The 19,675-nt window shown below is 42.8% G+C and overlaps 1 pseudogene across 1 annotated transcript; it reads right to left on the reverse strand.

Moving 5' to 3' along the window:
- Positions 1-15,706: 15,706 nt before the first annotated feature.
- LOC147617210 (UDP-glycosyltransferase 85A8 pseudogene) lies at positions 15,707-17,935 on the reverse strand (annotated as a pseudogene). The gene is made up of 2 exons (XR_015262399.1): positions 17,029-17,935; positions 15,707-16,677 (listed from the first exon to the last, which is right to left on the reverse strand). The product of XR_015262399.1 is annotated as a UDP-glycosyltransferase 85A8 pseudogene (transcript).
- Between the last annotated feature and the right edge of the window lie 1,740 nt (positions 17,936-19,675).

A 19,675-nucleotide genomic window follows, 5' to 3' on the forward strand; every position in this document is an offset into this window, starting at 1 on the left:
TATCATCACCTTCCTCTTCGTCCTCTGTACTTGGTGGGTCATCAATGTGAAGATTTTGAAGGTTCTCTTTTTCAGCATCATCTAGTGTTTGCTTTTTTGTGCCGCCACTTGTACCACACCACTCTTGCAAGGACGGGTGACCATCTAAAAGAGCAGAGCACTTTGATTCTAATGCCATCGCTTCCAAATCATCTTTGCATAAAGCAATACATCTTCTCTTCTTTAGCAAGCTCTCCTCTAGCACAACTCCACCACAATATATCTCTACAACATAGCTCTGTTCAGGACAAAACCCTGTGATGAGACCATCAATAAAGCCTTTGTCGATGAATTCTCTATTTTGGCCACTAGATCCTGAGATGAATACCTTTTTTGTGAGAACCTTATCAATGGCCTCAAACTTGTCAACCTTGCTGATGAAAAGAATAACAGTTGCAATCTCAACTGTTCCAGATGTCCAGGCATCATCTTTTTGTGTGTGGATCACACCAAATTCATAGTGCACCTTTGTTGACTGGCTAGAAATCCCTTCGATAAGCATTCCAATGGTGATGAAATCAACAAAACACACAAGAATATATTCATATTGTGAGTTTAGTGTGTTCAAAGCAAGTGCCAACTTGGAGAAAAATTCTGACGAGAGCTGCTCCTTTGTACCATGTAGGTCCATGATTGCCAGCTGAAATGGTACATGCTCTTCACTACAGAAGGCTATAATCTTTGTCATATCAAAACCCACCCCCCTAATTTTCCAAGGAATAGACTCTTGTTGAGATACAATACCCATAGATGCTCTATATAGGTGATTCAGTAAAGTTACTACACTTTTTGAAAGTGAAGGATTTTTTTTTGAAGGATTGAGAGCATCCCTAACAAAGGACTGGCTGTAGCTCCTCAATTGATTATACTCATACTCCCCTAGCTTATATGTCTCACACACCTGTTCCCAAGTCATCTTTTCCCTTGTCAGATCAAAATAGAAGGCGGTTATTGCATCTTTGAGAACTCGATCTGTTTTTAGCTTCCAAGCCATCTCCTCCATATCCATTCTTTGATGGGTTTGCTTTCCCTTTTTAAGTAGTATTCTCTTGTCAAGAAGTGATGTTTGAATGTCCAAAACTTCACTCTTCTGAAGGCCTAAAATGCACCTAAACAGCGTTGGGCCTAGTTGGACTGTTCCTGGTGCCTGCTGAATTTGCCCACTCTTCAAAGTTGGAAGTCTGGGATTTTGATCAAGACCTTTAGTTGGAGTTTCGCCCTTTGTATTTGGTAGCAAGCCTTTTGCATAAAGCCTCATGATCTTAACCCAGTTCTGCCATACATCATCATCACATAGAAGCAAAGTGTAAATCATTTTTGACAAAGTTCTTATGTAATGTGTGCTCCGTGGTCTCCACAAAGGCCTGCAAAGTTGCAAAGTAAGAAGTTAGCCCCCTCACTATAGATATCACAAAATATTAGGAGGAATTATGCATCTATGGGTTTTCAATCATTTGGAGCTTATGCTCAAACTTGAGTTTGAGCCTCACTTGCAGTGCTAAACTAGTATATAATCGTGATGCTCGATCTTAGGTTTGAGCATCACCTCCGTATGCAAATCTAGCACTTGCAAGTGAGGCTCCAACTTAAGTTCGAGCCATAATTAGATATGCAAGTGCTACACCATCACAGAGAGGTGAGGCTTGAAGTTCAATTTCAAACCAAACTATTAAGTTTATGTAGTTTGAGAAGAAGCCTTACATGCATCTTTCTTATGCTACTGCTATACTTAAAACTATAGATCTATGAAGAAGTAAAGAAGAAGTAATGTAGGTCTATGATTTACCAAGATATAGCAAAGAATCAAAAGAGTACCTTCCAAGACTCGTCCATCTTGGGTTGATTGACACCAGGCAAAGGTTTACTAGGACGACTGTTTGCATGCCATTGTGCTCGAGCTTGTAGAAGTTGATCGAGGAATGGATCCTTTTGCATTGACTTTGCAACAGATAAATTCGCATCCTTGGAAATGTCACGAGAAATCTTGGGCGGGCAATTTACAATTATCTTACATCTCCTGAACCTGAATTGCTGACGCAGTGGAGGGGTCACTTTAGCCATATTTAGAGCTTGCAAGCTTTTTGCAGCACTAATGGAGTGTTGACCAGAGATATACCAATATTCAACTTTATGAATATCTTCTTTTGCGAGTTTATCAAGGGGTTGTTTTGTAGCACGATTACAGGGCATCAAAATTGCAAGTATCTCCTCTTGCTTTGGGTCCTCAATAAAGTCTTGGGTCAAAATACGAACCCAATCCTTATTTAACCTTCTATACACATAGTTTGAAGGAGCAGGATAACATTTCATCACATCAATGCTGAAGACCTCATTTAGACCAAAGGGATAATATCCCTTCTTTATTTCTAATGAGATAATTGCATTGCTGCCCTTGTTTAGAGTCTCAACCTCCATTAGCTCGTCCTCGAACGCATCTATCTCCTTTGAACCACTTGCTGGTTTTGTCCTTTACCTCTTTAAAGAGATTTCCTGAACCTTTGTGGAGTGCTTTGCCTTTCTCTTCTTTGCAAGTGCTTGCTCCTCTTCTTGCACCTGAGAGCCTGCCATGTCTTCAGCTGCTATTGTGCTTACATCAAGGACTTTTATTTTGTCACCCTCCTTTTTATGTTTTGAAGAAGTTGCACCAGCATTTGTAGATGCTTCAAGTGCACTCTTCACTATGGCCTCGGGGGGGGTCACTTGTATAAATATGTAAGTATCACGTGGGTTCAACAGAAGGACATTTTAAATATTTAAAACTTATAGAAATATATTTACAGAGGGGATTTATTTATTGTATTTTAAAAAAAATTTACAAATTTGAATAAGAAAGGATACATTATATTCACTAAAAAATTCACAGATAAGGGACTTTTTAAATAGGCCTTGAACGCACGTGATATAGAGGATTTACATATAGTGACCCCCCCGAGACTATGGCCCTGCCTTTTTTCTCCACAATTTTCCTAACTTGAGTGGTTGTTGTCTCCTTTTCAGGTATGGACTTTTTTCGTGAATCCAAAGCCTTCTTTGCATGCCTCACTGCTTTCACCAGGTCCTCCACATTATCCACCCCTGAGTCTTCTTGATTGGAAAAGTCAATGATCTTCAATCCTAACTTCACAATACAATTGTCCTTTCCTAGTTTACTGCCAGTCATGTCTGCTGGGTGAAAAGTTTCCAATGATAAGCAAAACTTATTTGCTTTTGTAGTTTCTCCTTCTGGCAATACAGTGCATGTGAAGCATGGATTTGCTCTTGCATCCACATCATCCTTAGCGCCTACCACAATCCCCATATCTCCATATGATGTATCACCTTGAGACAAAAACAAATGGAGGACTCCTTTGAAGTTTGCACTAGCATCGTAGCTATCCACAAACCATTTTACTCCTTCTTTGTTACTCAATTCGAAGGTTTTATCCACCTTAATTCTAGGAGTGACACTTTTAGCTTGAGTTGTTGTTTCAAGAGCATCCAGAGTAAAGATTGGTGCACCATGTGGTTGCGAGGTAGCGGGCGCTCTGCTAGCTTCCATTCCTGTGAAGCAAAAAAAAAAGTTTCAAAACCTTAGAAAAAAATGGATTTAAATGCTACATATCAAATCAAAACCTATCAAACTTAAAAAACTTAATGCATGCTACAAAAAGTTATCTTGAATAGCAAGAGCCTCACTTGCATTTACTTAATCTATACAGAAGCTCGACTTGGAGCCTAGATCCAAGTTGTGCACTCATATGCTAGGGGTACGCTAGCATAGAGAGACAAGGCTCAAACTCAAGTTTGAGCCTTAAGGCGAAGTTCCATGTATGGGAGACTTGAACTTAAGTTGGAGTCTTAAGAGGCCAGAGTACAGTAGCATGGAGAACAAAGGCTCAATCTGAAGTTCGAGCCTTAAGGCCAGTGTACACTAGCATCGAGAGCCAAGGCTCCAACTCTAGTTCGAGCCTTAAAGCCGGTGTACACTAGCATGGAGAACAAAGGCTCCAACTCAAGTTCGAGCCTTAAGGCCGAGGTGCACTAGCATGGAGAGCAAAGGCTCAAACTTAAGTTCAAGCCTTAAGGGGCCGGGGTGCATTAGCATGGAGAGCAAAGGCTCAATCTGAAGTTCGAGCCTTAAGGGACCGGGATGCACTAGCATGGAGAGCAAAGGCTCAAACTGGAGTTCGAGCCTTAAGGGACCGGGATGCACTAGCATGGAGAGCAAAGGCTCAATCTGAAGTTCGAGCCTTAAGGAGCCGCGGTGCACTAGCATGGAGATCAAAGGCTCAATCTGAAGTTCGAGCCTTAAGGGACCGGGATGCACTAGCATGGAGAGCAAAGGCTCAAACTGGAGTTCGAGCCTTAAGGGACCGGGATGCACTAGCATGGAGAGCAAAGGCTCAATCTGAAGTTCGAGCCTTAAGGGGCCGGGGTGCACTAGCATGGAGAGCAAAGACTCAAACTCAAGTTCGAGCCTTAAAGCCAGAGTACACTAGCATGGAGAACAAAGGCTCAATCTGAAGTTTGAGCCTTAAGGGGCCGGGGTGCACTAGCATGGAGAGCAAAGGCTCAAACTCAAGTTCGAGCCTTAAAGCCAGAGTACACTAACATGGAGAACAAAGGCTCAATCTGAAGTTCGAGGCTTAAGGCCAGTGTACACTAGCATCGAGAGCCAAGGCTCCAACTCAAGTTCAAGCCTTAAGGCCCGTGTACACTAGCATCGAGAGCCAAGGCTCCAACTCAAGTTCGAGCCTTAAGGCTGGCGAGAGCCAAGGCTCCAACTCAAGTTCGAGCCTTAAGGCTGGGGAGAGCCAAGGCTCCAACTCAAGTTCGAGCCTTAAGGCCGGTGTACACTAGCATCGAGAGCCAAGGCTCCAACTCAAGTTCGAGCCTTAAGGCTGGCGAGAGCCAAGGCTCCAACTCAAGTTCGAGCCTTAAGGCCAGTGTACACTAGCATCGAGAGCCAAGGCTCCAACTCAAGCTCGAGCCTTAAGGCCCGTGTACACTAGCATCGAGAGCCAAGGCTCCAACTCAAGTTCGAGCCTTAAGGCTGGCGAGAGCCAAGGCTCTAACTCAAGTTCGAGCCTTAAGGCTGGGGAGAGCCAAGGCTCCAACTCAAGTTCGAGCCTTAAGGCCGGTGTACACTAGCATCGAGAGCCAAGGCTCCAACTCAAGTTCGAGCCTTAAGGCTGGCGAGAGCCAAGGCTCCAACTCAAGTTCGAGCCTTAAGGCCGGTGTACACTAGCATCGAGAGCCAAGGCTCCAACTCAAGTTCGAGCCTTAAGGCTGGGGAGAGCCAAGGCTCCAACTCAAGTTCGAGCCTTAAGGCCGGTGTACACTAGCATCGAGAGCCAAGGCTCCAACTCAAGTTCGAGCCTTAAGGCTGGGAAGAGCCAAGGCTCCAACTCAAGTTCGAGCCTTAAGGCCGGTGTACACTAGCATCGAGAGCCAAGGCTCCAACTCAAGTTCGAGCCTTAAGGCCGGTGTACACTAGCATCGAGAGCCAAGGCTCCAACTCAAGTTCGAGCCTTAAGGCTGGGAAGAGCCAAGGCTCCAACTCAAGTTCGAGCCTTAAGGCCGGTGTACACTAGCATCGAGAGCCAAGGCTCCAACTCAAGTTCGAGCCTTAAGGCTGGCGAGAGCCAAGGCTCCAACTCAAGTTCGAGCCTTAAGGCCGGTGTACACTAGCATCGAGAGCCAAGACTCCAACTCAAGTTCGAGCCTTAAGGCTGCGGAAGCCAAGGCTCCAACTCAAGTTCGAGCCTTAAGGCCGGTGTACACTAGCATCGAGAGCCAAGGCTCCAACTCAAGTTCGAGCCTTAAGGCCGGTGTACACTAGCATCGAGAGCCAAGGCTCCAACTCAAGTTCGAGCCTTAAGGCTGGGGAGAGCCAAGGCTCCAACTCAAGTTCGAGCCTTAAGGCCGGTGTACACTAGCATCGAGAGCCAAGGCTCCAACTCAAGTTCGAGCCTTAAGGCCGGTGTACACTAGCATCGAGAGCCAAGGCTCCAACTCAAGTTCGAGCCTTAAGGCCGGTGTACACTAGCATCGAGAGCCAAGGCTCCAACTCAAAGCCAAGGCTCCAACTCAAGTTCGAGCCTTAAGGCCGGTGTACACTAGCATTGAGAGCCAAGGCTCCAACTCAAGTTCGAGCCTTAAGGCTGGGGAGAGCCAAGGCTCCAACTCAAGTTCGAGCCTTAAGCACACTAGCATCAAGAGCCAAGGCTCCAACTCAAGTTCGAGCCTTAAGGCCGGTGTACACTAGCATCGAGAGCCAAGGCTCCAACTCAAGTTCGAGCCTTAAGGCTGGGAAGAGCCAAGGCTCCAACTCAAGTTCGAGCCTTAAGGCTGGGGAGAGCCAAGGCTCCAACTCAAGTTCGAGCCTTAAGGCCGGTGTACACTAGCATCGAGAGCCAAGGCTCCAACTCAAGTTCGAGCCTTAAGGCTGGGAAGAGCCAAGGCTCCAACTCAAGTTCGAGCCTTAAGGCTGGCGAGAGCCAAGGCTCCAACTCAAGTTCGAGCCTTAAGGCTGGCGAGAGCCAAGGCTCCAACTCAAGTTCGAGCCTTAAGGCCGGTGTACACTAGCATCGAGAGCCAAGACTCCAACTCAAGTTCGAGCCTTAAGGCTGCGGAAGCCAAGGCTCCAACTCAAGTTCGAGCCTTAAGGCCGATGTACACTAGCATCGAGAGCCAAGGCTCCAACTCAAGTTCGAGCCTTAAGGCCGGTGTACACTAGCATCGAGAGCCAAGGCTCCAACTCAAGTTCGAGCCTTAAGGCCAGTGTACACTAGCATCGAGAGCCAAGGCTCCAACTCAAGTTCGAGCCTTAAGGCCGGTGTACACTAGCATCGAGAGCCAAGGCTCCAACTCAAGTTCGAGCCTTAAGGCCGGTGTACACTAGCATCGAGAGCCAAGGCTCCAACTCAAGTTCGAGCCTTAAGGCTGGGGAGAGCCAAGGCTCCAACTCAAGTTCGAGCCTTAAGCACACTAGCATCAAGAGCCAAGGCTCCAACTCAAGTTCGAGCCTTAAGGCCGGTGCACTAGTATGGAGAACAAAGTCTCAATCTAGGTCGAGCATTAACACATAAGTTCTATGTAGAGGAGGCTCGAACTTAAGGTGGAGTCTATATCCAAGTTGTGGAGTCTATCTTGGATCAGTTTTACAGGTTCTTGACATATGTGAAGATACAAAAGAGAGCAGCAAGAGGTGGAAACCATCTACGACGAGCAACGATCGACAAATGACACACTTAGCGTGCAATCAAGTAAGCGTTTATATTAGTGTAGACAATCAATTAAAGAAGGACTTACTTGCTGAAGTCTCCGATGTTGCACAGTCTTGATCTTGACGGATGCTTGAGGTATCCGTGGAAAAGAAACCGCTAGAAACGCAGGGCTGCAGAGATTATTGCTGCGAGAGGTCTGCTCCGGGGTGCGCTTGAAACGCAGGGCTGGATCTGCTCGAAGGTGCGCTTGAAACGCAGGGCTGCAGAGGGCGCGCTTGAAACGCAGGGCTGCAGAGACAGAAGGAGCAGAGAGTATTGCTGCGAGAGATTTGGTCGAGGGTGCGCAGGTTTTTTGTATGGGCAAAACGCGAGGTCGGCCGTTTTTCCTTTCTGCGAGCGAAGGCGGGTGCGCAGGTTTCGTTTGCGAGGTCGGTCGATTCTGTTTTTTGCGATTTTTTTCGGAGAGAGAAGGCGAAAAAAGTTTAGGGGTCGGCAGGGAATTTCGGGGTGCGGGCGGAAATCCGTTGGGGGGAATTTCGAATTTGAATTTGGGGGGGAATTTTTGAATTTGAATTCGAATTCGGAATTTCGAATTTGGGGGGGAATTTTTGAATTTGAATTCGGCGGTCGTGGGGGGAAACTTTTGAATTTTGAATGGGGGGGCGGGGCTGTGCGCCGAGAGAGAGGAGGAGGGGGGCTGTGGGCGGGAGATGAGGAGGGGGGCTGGTGCGCGCCGGAGGAAGGGGGGGCGGGGCTGTGCGCCGAGAGAGAGGAGGAGGGGGGCTGTGGGCGGGAGATGAGGAGGGGGGGCTGTGCGCCGAGAGAGAGGAGGAGGAGGGGCTGCCGGGCGCCGACGGCGGGAGGGGGGCCTGTGGGCGCCGACGCCGGGAGGAGGAGGACGCGGAAGGGTCTGTGCGCCGACGCCGGGAGAGGAGGAGGACGTTGACGGAGGAGCGCCGGGACGGCCCGGCAGAAAGGTCTTTCGGTTTCGGTTTCATTCCCCAAGCCCAAGCCCAAGCCCAAGCCCAGGCCCCAGGTCCCAGGTCTTTTGATAATAGTCACTATCACTTTTGGTTATATACTCATCTTCATCCACACCCCACTTGTTCTATGGGATTAGGCTAGTTTCCCTCTCTATTCCTACTTGCTTGTGTAATAGACAAGGCTCCAACTCAAGTTCGAGCCTTGAGCTTGAGATTTCTTGTTTTCTTCCCTATTTTTCCCATACACCCCACTTATTCTATTGGATTATTCTAGCTTCCCTCTCTATTCTTACTTACTTGTGTAATAGACAAGGCTCCAACTCAAGTTCGAGCCTTGAACTTGAGATTTTTTGTTTTCTTTCCTATTTTTCTCATACACCCAAATATACTTATAAACTATGCGATTAAAAATTCAACTAAAATCTATATAATGCACAATGGCTCATTCCCCAAGCCCAAGCCCAGGCCCAGGTCCCAGGTCTTTTGATTATAGTTACTTTCACTTTTGGTTATATACCCATCTTCACCCACACCCCACTTGTTCTATTGGATTATCCTAGCTTCCCTCTCTATTCTTACTTACATGTGTAATAGACAAGGCTCCAACTCAAGTTCGAGCCTTGAACTTGACCTTGACCTTGAGATTTTTTGTTTTCTTTCCTATTTTTCTCATACACCCAAATATACTTATAAACTATGCGATTAAAAATTCAACTAAAATCTATATAATGCACAATGGCTCATTCCCCAAGCCCAAGCCCAAGCCCAGGTCCCAGGTCTTTTGATTATAGTTACTTTCACTTTTGGTTAGTTACCCATCTTCACCCACACCCCACTTGTTCTATTGGATTATCCTAGATTCCCTCTCTATTCTTACTTACTTGTGTAATAGACAAGGCTCCAACTCAAGTTCGAGCCTTGAACTTGACCTTGACCTTGACATTTTTTGTTTTCTTTCCTATTTTTCTCATACACCCAAATATACTTATAAACTATGCGATTAAAAATTCAACTAAAATCTATATAATGCACAATGGCTCATTCCCCAAGCCCAGGTCCCAGGTCTTTTGATTATAGTTACTTTCACTTTTGGTTAGTTACCCATCTTCACCCACACCCCACTTGTTCTATTGGATTATCCTAGCTTCCTTCTCTATTCTTACTTACTTGTGTAATAGACAAGGCTCCAACTCAAGTTCGAGCCTTGAACTTGACCTTGAACTTGAGATTTTTTATTTTCTTTCCTATTTTTCTCATACACCCAAATATACTTATAAACTATGCGATTAAAAATTCAACTAAAATCTATATAATGCACAATGGCTCATTCCCCAAGCCCAAGCCCACAGGCCCAGGTCCCAGGTCTTTTGATTATAGTTACTTTCACTTTTGGTTATATACCCATCTTCACCCACACCCCACTTTTTCTATTGGATTATCCTAGCTTCCCTCTTAGCAAATTAGCATTGATAGGTGAGATTCAAACTTTGGTTGGAGCCTGAACTCATGTTGAGATTGAATTACATTTATAGTTTTGTGTACTACCGCAAAAACATCGCTTTAGTCTTTCTTATTGAGATTTTGATTTTTTCAGGGATTGGAGGGTCTAAAACAAGGTGCTTCAGTGTTTCTCATTGATGGTTCTGCAAGGAAGGCACGCGGGGTTATTCATTCTATTGATGCATCTCAAACATGTGGTTTTCAGTTCATTGGTGAGACATGTGCAGCAATACATGTTCAACAAAGCTTTGATGACACATTTCTCATTCCATTTGCCACAATGGATGCAAGAACAATGTCTCAAGCAGTTGGAAGCATCATCAAATGGCCATTGGTCAACCTTGTTATGGACAGAGACATTACTAATACCAAAGAGGATAATTTTGCGAAACTTCTTGTTGATCAAGAAGATCACTTTATAGATAGGGAGAGCTGGAAAGAGAAAAGTGTCATCCTCTAGGATGACAACAGATCTACAAAACTTGGCAATGGAGTAGTATTGCTGGTCCACCCATACGAGGCTATAAATTGTAGAGAACTAGGGGAGAGTAGCTTGGGTGTCATTGTAGAAGGATCTTTGCATCCAAGTTCAACTTGTGTTTCAGGTTTGAATTTGGTTAGTTGGCCGATCAGGCAACTCACATTTGAGAATGGTGAACCATTAGTGAAGGACACAGAATCTTCTTCTATTGATGAGGGTATTCAAGATCACTTCATGCAAAAAAATATTGACAGCCTAAACAATTCAAGTGATGAAAAAGAGGATGATGATGTAGAGGGCAATGATGGCGATAGTTCTGATGACAAACACCATGATGCCATGATCACTGACTATGATATCATTGAAGGGACAAATAAGAAAAGGAGCTATGTCCATAGGGTAAGGGTAATGAAAAATTACGATAAAACCCATGGAGCTGGCAAAAAATGTGATGTTGCAAACATTCACAACGTCGCAACCATTGATTGTTGCGAGAACCGATGTTGTCAAATTGGAGATAGATCCAAAATCATGCAAGCTAGGGTACACTTTTGGGGACAGAGCTATAGTACACGATACACATTTGTACTAGATTGCATGGGCATGGCCTATAGACAAGGTCAAGATGACGAGTGCTTTGAGTTCACATTTGATGGGAAGAAGGTTTGTAGTAAAGCATGGTATGTAATGCATGGCATCGGTAAGTCAACGTTCTATAGGCTCAGAAAGAAGTTCTTGAATGGTGCATGTAATGTCAGTCATGGCAACAGTGGGATAATACGGAAGGGCATGACACATGTTGAGATGGCAAAATCAATCATACAGGGCTTCATAGATAATAATGCCGATCAAATGCCACATAGGTCAAGGACAACTATGCATGGAGCCCGCGAGACCCAACGTGTTCTACCAACAATGTACAAACAGGTGGACATATTGCGTGAAGTGAATGACACACTTGTCTCGTTCGAATACCGGCCACTGTCACAACCATCATTCTCAAGATTGTGGAACACAGAGTTCAAGACAGTTAGTTTATCAAAAACCAGCACCTTCTCAAAATGCGACATTTGTACGGCAATCAAGGTCAAGTTGGAATCAACAAAAAATCAAGAGGAGCGTGCCAGATACATGGCACAAAGAAGGGCACACATGTTGAAACAAATGAGTTGTAGAAATCTATACTATGCTTGGAGGAGCTCTTCCGAAATGAACCCAAACAGGTATTTGTGTATTATACATGATAAGATGGACCAGAGCAAGACTGCCATACCACAAATTAAACCAGTTCCTAAATCTCTCAATGGGGTTGAGAGGCTTCCAGTATCCTTAACAGGAATGCTCACTCATGGACATGGACAAACAGCTTATGGTCACTTTGCCTTGGGGTTATGGCCAAGTGATCCCAACTTCACAATTTCATCTCTCTCAAAATGTTTAAGAAACTTAGAAAGAGGAGAGCAACACATGTATGGTGACTTGAGCTCACAAAACTCAGATGCTGAACCACGAACAGATCTTTTTGATTGTGTTTTATCTACTATGGCCCTATATCAGCATATGGAAGTACTGAAGGAGAGAAATGCATATTGCAAGCAGAGCATTGACGATGCAGATGCAGAGACAGAAACAAATGTGGATATAGAGGAAAATTGTTCTTCACATATGCAGTCAGTCTTTCATACTAACACACATGTGCAAGATAGGGGCAATGGAAATGCGTCAAGTTTAATGCCATCAAATTCAAGGACATTTTTTAAGAGATTGCCAAGGACGTTGTTGTTGCAACTTGACAATTGTGGTTCTGAAAATAAGAACCGTTGTGTATTTGCCTATCTATCCCTATTGGTTGCACGAGGAGTGTTTGACATGGTGCAGCTTGGTTTTCTTATGGTTGGTCATACTCATGAAGATATTGATGCATTGTTCAGTCGCTTCTCTGAGAAGTTAAGGAAACAAACCATTTTCACATTTCCACATTTGATGAAGATCTTTAATGAGTGTGTTAGCATGCATCCAGCACCCTTTCTCCTACAAAAGGTGGCAGACTTCAAAGGCTTTGTCAAGGGATGCTTACATGATGGAGCCGATAGCTTGATTGGACATTCAAAGCCATTGCAATTCAGGTTTTATATGAGTGATGGAATACCTTTGATGCAATACAAAGTACATCCCAAAAATGTTGATTGGTTACCAGAAAGCGGTATAGAGTTATGGAAGAGAAATGACGAGGGAGGACCCAAGCTTCCTGAAGGTTTTCCAAAAGTATTGCCACCCTTTGAGTATGTTAAGGAAAATGAGAAGGTTGTGGAGGGCTTAAAAAAACATGTCAATTGGTGGAAAGAGCACTTGCAAGAGAAAGGAGACCAAAGTGATTATGCTAAGTGGATCAATCCGGTCCTTGCCTATTGGGAGAATCTTATGCTAAACATGCAAACCCCTAGTGCAAGGGAAGACATTGGATTTTATGACTTTTGGCCAAGGAGTGTATGCGAAAAAGCTGAGCCTGTTAACCTTCAAGTGGAGGATAATGTAGATGAAGGGTTTGATGTAAATGAGGACCATTATTGTGGTCCAATGCGCAACAAACCTGCTGAAGAGTTCAACCCGACTCTTGATGTGTCTAAAGGAGATTTTGCACTTGTACAACCTTGTGATGCAAATTACCCAATATGGTTGGGAGTGACAACAAGTGATGTTGATCAAAACAACAACTCGATAAACTACCTACAAGTTCAGATACAATATTGGGCACAAATTTCAAAGAAGAAGAATGCAAGTGATGTGGAGGTTTATAAGGATTGCTGGAACAAGTATTGGCGAGAGAACAGAAATGATCCTCAGCGCTGGGAAGATACTAGCTGCATCATTTGGGCATGGAAGCCCAAGGGTGGACGACTTCCACAGAAAATCAAGATTCCAAAGGCTATAATACTGAAGGCCAAACAGAATCAATTGAATCAACATGTCAGTGCAGTTGAGCAAGAATGATTTGTTAGCATATGGGCAACTAGCTTCGTAATCTTTTAGCAATGTTGTATGAAGCTACCAAACTCATAGTTCGATCATTATTCAGATTGTAAGGCTTTCTTAAGCTTTTAGATTTATGGTTCACCCATTGTTCAAGAATTTTGATTCAATACAGATGGTGATCTTTTTAATTCTATCACCTAGACTTTCTTACAACTTAAAGTTACATTGAATATCCTTTCTTTGTTAAAGTTTCTGTGTTTGATGGTCAACTGCTGGAGGCTATGTGATATAACAAGCTTAATTCCTGGTGTGCATGTGTGTGTGTGTGTGCAGGCAAATTTACATCCCACCACCAACATCATATACACTTGTTACAAATGTACAATAGTATATAAATCATATCGCATTATTCAAATGCTTGTTGAGAACATCCAATAATAAATCTTGCATATCGTACAGTAAACATTGTATTGGATCTAACAACAAAGAATGCTTGTTGAGAACATCCAATAATAAATCTTGCATATCGCACAGTAAACATTGTATTGGATCTAACAAAGAATTGTCCCAAAATTGTGCATATTTCCCAAAATTCCTAAATTTGAGTTTAGTGTGGCTATTGTCCCCACACCCACGTACATCGAAGTTGGTGCTTTATGTGGCTTTGATTGAACAAATATCTATATAGCTGTGCCAAGTTGACCTCGGCTCCGAAAACAAAAACAAAAACAAAAACAAAACAAAAGGTTAAACATATATCCATATAGATAGAAACGATGCCTTACAATCAAAGCAACCGACCTCCAAGGAAAGGAGAGGAAAAGTTTTTATTTAATTTAAATAAAGGACTAAATTTAAGGAATAGGAGGTTGGGCCATATCATTGACAAGTTTCTTCCATTGGAGGTTGGAAGAACCGCCAGCGTCTAAATGACAGTCGAAATAAGTGTTGAAATACGCGTCGAAATCGCATTCGAAATAACCGTCGAAATATCAGTCGAGATAGGCGTCGAAAACACCGTCAAAAAATGCGTGGTAAAATTACTTTTTTCGACGCTTACTTCGACGTTTTTTTCCACGGGTATTTCGACGTTTAGGGGATTTTGAGCTTAGTTCTAAAGCGTCGAAAAAAGCGTGGATAATGGCCCCGCTTTTTGTAGTGCAACCTTTTTTAATCCTTGCATAATATTATAAAACAGGGGACTGTGGTTTGGTTTGGCCAGAGATGAGTTGATCCTTAGTGCTGGCAGTGAGCCAGGCACATTGCCCGTGCTGTGTTTCTAGAAGCTCCCATCTGCATTTCATTTCTAGACGCTCTCGGGAAGTTGCAAGGGCACCCCATGCAGACTGCATGTTTGCATATGCTTTAGTGATATAAGGATGTTGAGGTAGTCTGGTAAAGGACGAAAACCAGACCATGGTTAAAGCTATGCAAAGATTGAGAGATGATAGATCAGGTGTATGGGGTCCATTGTATTAAGCTAATGGGGGTAATCACATCATTAGAGGTTTGTGACCATCTCTGTGAATAGCATTGATCAGCCTTCTGGACCGATCTCCGTATGAGATCAAAGGTTTGATGTCCTATATCTTTTCACTAGAGCTCTGAAAACAACCCTCCTCCTCTTTGACCAGCTAAAGGCTGATTAATAGGCAATGGGAGCTCTAGATGTATGCAAACAAAGAGGGATGAATTTTCCCATGAAATCTGAAACCCTAGTTGAATGCATGCTTCCATCAGAACCTTACTAGTATAGCCTTTAGGTGATTGATTTTCCAAAACAACTCCCTGCTTTTTCCATACTCTGACCTCACGTCTTGCACCAACTAGATTTTCAATGAAGGCCACATAGGTATATTTGATTTGTTTCACTTTATTGTACCATCTTTTGGTCCTGGGACCAAACTTTAGTGGTATGCACCTTGGCTTCTACATAGTAAATTTTTATTCACAATGCAAATTTGTAGAGATTTTCTCATTGTTTTCCTATAGAAGCTATAGTAGCAAAATTTGTTTGTTAAAAAGACCATGGGGTTGAGTCTACTTGTACTAAGGTTACGCACATTAACTTAAGGGTTCTCAAATGCACAATTTGAGTCTAGTTGTACATCAATTGGTAGAAAGTGTGGTACATGAATATAGAGAACGCCGATAACACAAGGAAGAGAACGAAAACATATCAACGAGTTTAGTGCACGTATCAAGGAAGAGAAAGAAAACGTATCAATGAGTTAATTAGAGCACATAAAAACGAGAAATGAATGGTTCATTTGTTTTTAGGTTGAATTAAAAAGCTCCGAGCTGTCTTCTTAGTAGCCCTTTTCTACCTAGTGTGGCTATTGTCCCCACACCCACGTACATCGAAGTTGGTGCTTTATGTGGCTTTGATTGAACAAATATCTATATAGCTGTGCCAAGTTGACCTCGGCTCCGAAAACAAAAACAAAAACAAAAACAAAACAAAAGGTTAAACATATATCCATATAGATAGAAACGGTGCCTTACAATCAACGCAACCGACCTCCAAGGAAAGGAGAGGAAAAGTTTTTATTTAATTTAAATAAAGGACTAAATTTAAGGAATAGGAGGTTGGGCCATATCATTGACGAGTTTCTTCCATTGGAGGTTGGAAGAACCGCCAGCCTTGATAGATTTTTGGGCGGCCTTCCGCCAGAGCGAGGTGGCATGTTTAAGCTGTGAAGAGGTGTCTCCTTGCATGAGGGCACGAGCTTGTCGCTCGACCTCGTCTCTGTGTATGAGACCATTGTGGTCCGCCTCCAAATGTAACCCCACATTCCAGGCGTCCACAGAACACCTATTGTTGAGCATTTGGTCTGCAAAGTAGGGCCACCCAAGCATGGGCACCCCGGCGGAGATGCTCTCCAATGTGGAGTTCCAGCCACAGTGTGTTAGGAAGCCGCCCACGGCCGGGTGGGTGAGTACTTGGAGCTGGGGTGCCCATTCCACGAAGCATGCACGCCCTTGCACTCTTTCCAGGTAGCCTTTGGGGAAGAGGGATGTGTCGCCGTACATGAGGTCCGGTCGGATCACCCAAAGCATAGGTGATTGGCTAGCTTCCAAGCCCAAGGCCAGGTGTTCAAACTGTTGGGCGGACATGACAGCAATGCTCCCAAACGAGACATACAGAACTGATGACCGTTTAGCCATTTTAGGCAATTGTGGTCTTCTGGCCACAGGGCAGCCGTTCCATACGAGGCTAGCCGCCCGTCTCCACCCTCTTCGAAATACGACAGTGGTAGCAGAGGTCCCACTGTGTATACGGGATTGTTCTCCTCTCTCAAGGCTTCCATTGAACCTTGCTCAAGCTCTTCAAACGTGTTGATTGCAATCCACGTGCTCTCCTTTAGCCTTTGATACGGCTCCAGAAAGGCGTTGAACATGAAGTCTTGCGTATCGTAGGACTGCAAATACGTGTTTAGCTCCGTCACCTTCAGCGGTGGCACTCCTCGCACCCATGTTATTCGCTCAGGCTCTGTAAACGCAGTGGCACAACTTATTAGAAGAGAAATATAGCTTGTTTCCATAATCCTCATTAGAGTATGATTATCTTAATCACTAGCCACTACTAAGCGTAGAAATCAAGGATGGATGTCATCGTGAAGCCCAATCCCGTCCATTAGCTTATATGTGCAGCCTCTCCATTAGTTCAGCAGTTAAAGCCCAGCCCCATTCATTAGCTAATTATACCATTAAATCCAATTCAATCGACTAAATTAATAATTAAAAGCAAGTGCTTCATCTTCTCCGCTATGCAATACATAGGAGAAGGTTAACCCACTTAATCATAAATTTTGCTTTAAATTACTTAGTGATGAAGGCTCACCCTTAGGAGATCGATGCCCTTGATTAACAGCCATGACGGATGCAATGGTACCAGCTGAAGCAGTCCAAAAAGCAAGCCTTCTGAGGCCAAATCTGGTGGCCACATCTTGTGTGAAGTAGAGGTAAAGGTCCGAAATCATGCAGGTGACAGGGGTGTCCTCGGATTGCAGTAGACCTTCCACCAGCTCGTCGAAAACCGGCTTCAAGCTATTGAGAGACTTGGCCAGCTCAACGAGGGTGTCTTGCCCACTGGTGCTCCCGTTCTCTCTCTTGTCCCTTATCTCTGCAAAGCGTATGTCAAGGCCCTGCTCTTCAAAACGGGGCTGCAAATTATTCTTCAGAAGTGCATGATTATGCTGTGTGTTAACAAATGTGATTATGAAGCCTTCTAAAGCAAGCTTTACAGATAAGTGCATCATGGGTCCTACGTGGCCTTGTGCAGGGAATGGGATGACAAGTGCATGTGGTTTAATGAGCTGGTTAGGAAGGCCCATACTGTTTGTTGACACGAGAAAAGGTTTGATTAGCTGCCTAACTGCGATCAGCTTAGTGAAGTGAAGTGAGACCCTAATTAAACAAGCGATGGGCTCTATATAAGGTGTCGAGAGCCTTAATGTGCAAGCTCTGCGAGGCTCTTGAGCTGAGAGAGAGAGAGAGATGTTATGCTGTGCGCTCTCTACACTTGCCACCTGATGATGATAATGAGAGTGAGGAAGAAGGTTTGATTAGCTGCCTATCAGCTTAGTGAAGTGAAGTGAGACCCTAATTAAACAAGCTGGACGTGATGGGCTCTATATAAGGTGTCGAGAGCCTTAATGTGCAAGCTCTGCGAGGCTCTTGAGCTGAGAGAGAGAGAGAGAGAGAGATGTTATGCTGTGCGCTCTGCACTTGCCACTGATGATGATAATGAGTGTGAGGAAGATGGTCACCATTTTTATACACAAACATCAAGCGAGAAGATGTTCTCTGTTTTTGGTATAAAATAATAATATGGCATCTTTTGAAAATTTGACCAGTTGACAGCTCTCGCTGAAATAATCTAATTTGGAATATTTTAGTTATTCCGTTTTGGGCGTCTGCCTTAAAATTTGAAAAGGCTCTCACACACAAACCCCCTTAGTTTTTGACTTGGCACCTGACCTTAGAATCTGCATCAGTGTCGTCACCTTAGACCTCATGAAGACGTCCCCCCTTACGCTAGCGCCTAGGGAGAATACCCCACGCCAATCAGGCATTGGGAGAATAGCCCAGTGCACATGCCCCACATGCCCCATGCCCTCTTTTTTTTTATAGCATTTTGGTCATTACATACTTGCGAAATGCACTAATTTTTTTCTCGCATATGACAATACTACTATAACATAGTGAACAAGTGTGACCACAAGTGACATACACATTAAAATAAGCATCCATCCACATGCATCCACGTACTATTGAAAACTCAAAGAGGTAACGTTAAGTAAACTATACCACACCTAATATGTCAACATACATATTTTAAAACCATCTGTAACGTGCTATTCATGTCCCTTAAAAAAAGATCCCTTCTTGGAAAAACCATGTCTTACGTACAATCATATCTAAAAAGTACACTAAATTTCTATGTTTTGGGATTTGCTAAATTTGATCTAAAAGTGAAAATGTCCTTAAAAATACGCTTTATAAATTTAAAATACACTAAAAAACTATTGATTAAAGTGTACAAAATAATCCCAAAATAAAATTTCAAGTTTTCTAACAGACGCTTACAAAGAATTCATCAACTTTTTTGTAATAATTTATTTCTAACTCCTCTGTATTTTTTTTGAAAAAAGACACGCTTCTTAATTTAGTCAAAGATAATGAAGTGATGTAAAATTTCTCCACACTAAAATTTTAATTTATTATTTTACTTTTATTTTAAACTTACATTAATTAAATTTAAAATAGTATATATCTTATTTTAACTTGTGATAATATTTTATCATAAATTTATAAGTTTTTTATATGATAAAAATATTAAAGGATGATATATAGATAACGGCTATTGATTGCAAATATGGTTAATACGTATAAACATTTCAAGTTCAATAAAAAATACATAATGGGTATCGAATTTGTTATTGATTTTGAATATAGAACTAGATATTGAGAAAAATACATCTAGATATTAATTTTGAATATGAAACTAGATACTAAGAAAATACATCCAGGTATTCATTTTGAATATGAAACTAGATATTGAGATGTTGAAAGATTTTTTAAAAAATGGATAAGTTTTTTACACTTCAATTTATTCAAAATTATTCACTATAATATTTTATTTACAGGTGAGATTTTAATACCATAAATCCATCTATTTCTTTATTGTATTATAAATAAGTATATAGCTTTTTTAGAAAAAAAAAAGTCCAAAACAAGTAAAAGATTTTGTCTTGTTTTAGAAAATGGACACCGAGTATTTGAAAATACATCATTGGGATGCTAAGTATCCAAATTGAGTTGAAAACATGCAAACCTAGTCTAAAACAAATAAAAGTTACACGTTCTAGAAAATGCATGCCAACTTGAAAACCTTGTGTGTTTACAACACGAATTGTGTTAAAAATGAGTAGAGAGCTTTCAAAACAAGTTAAAGCTACCTATTTTGGAAAATGAATACAAAGCTC

Source organism: Cibotium barometz, chromosome 37, assembly GCF_041138505.1.
Source record: "Cibotium barometz isolate CiBa-2024 chromosome 37, ASM4113850v1, whole genome shotgun sequence".
Taxonomy (NCBI): Eukaryota; Viridiplantae; Streptophyta; class Polypodiopsida; order Cyatheales; family Cibotiaceae; genus Cibotium; species Cibotium barometz.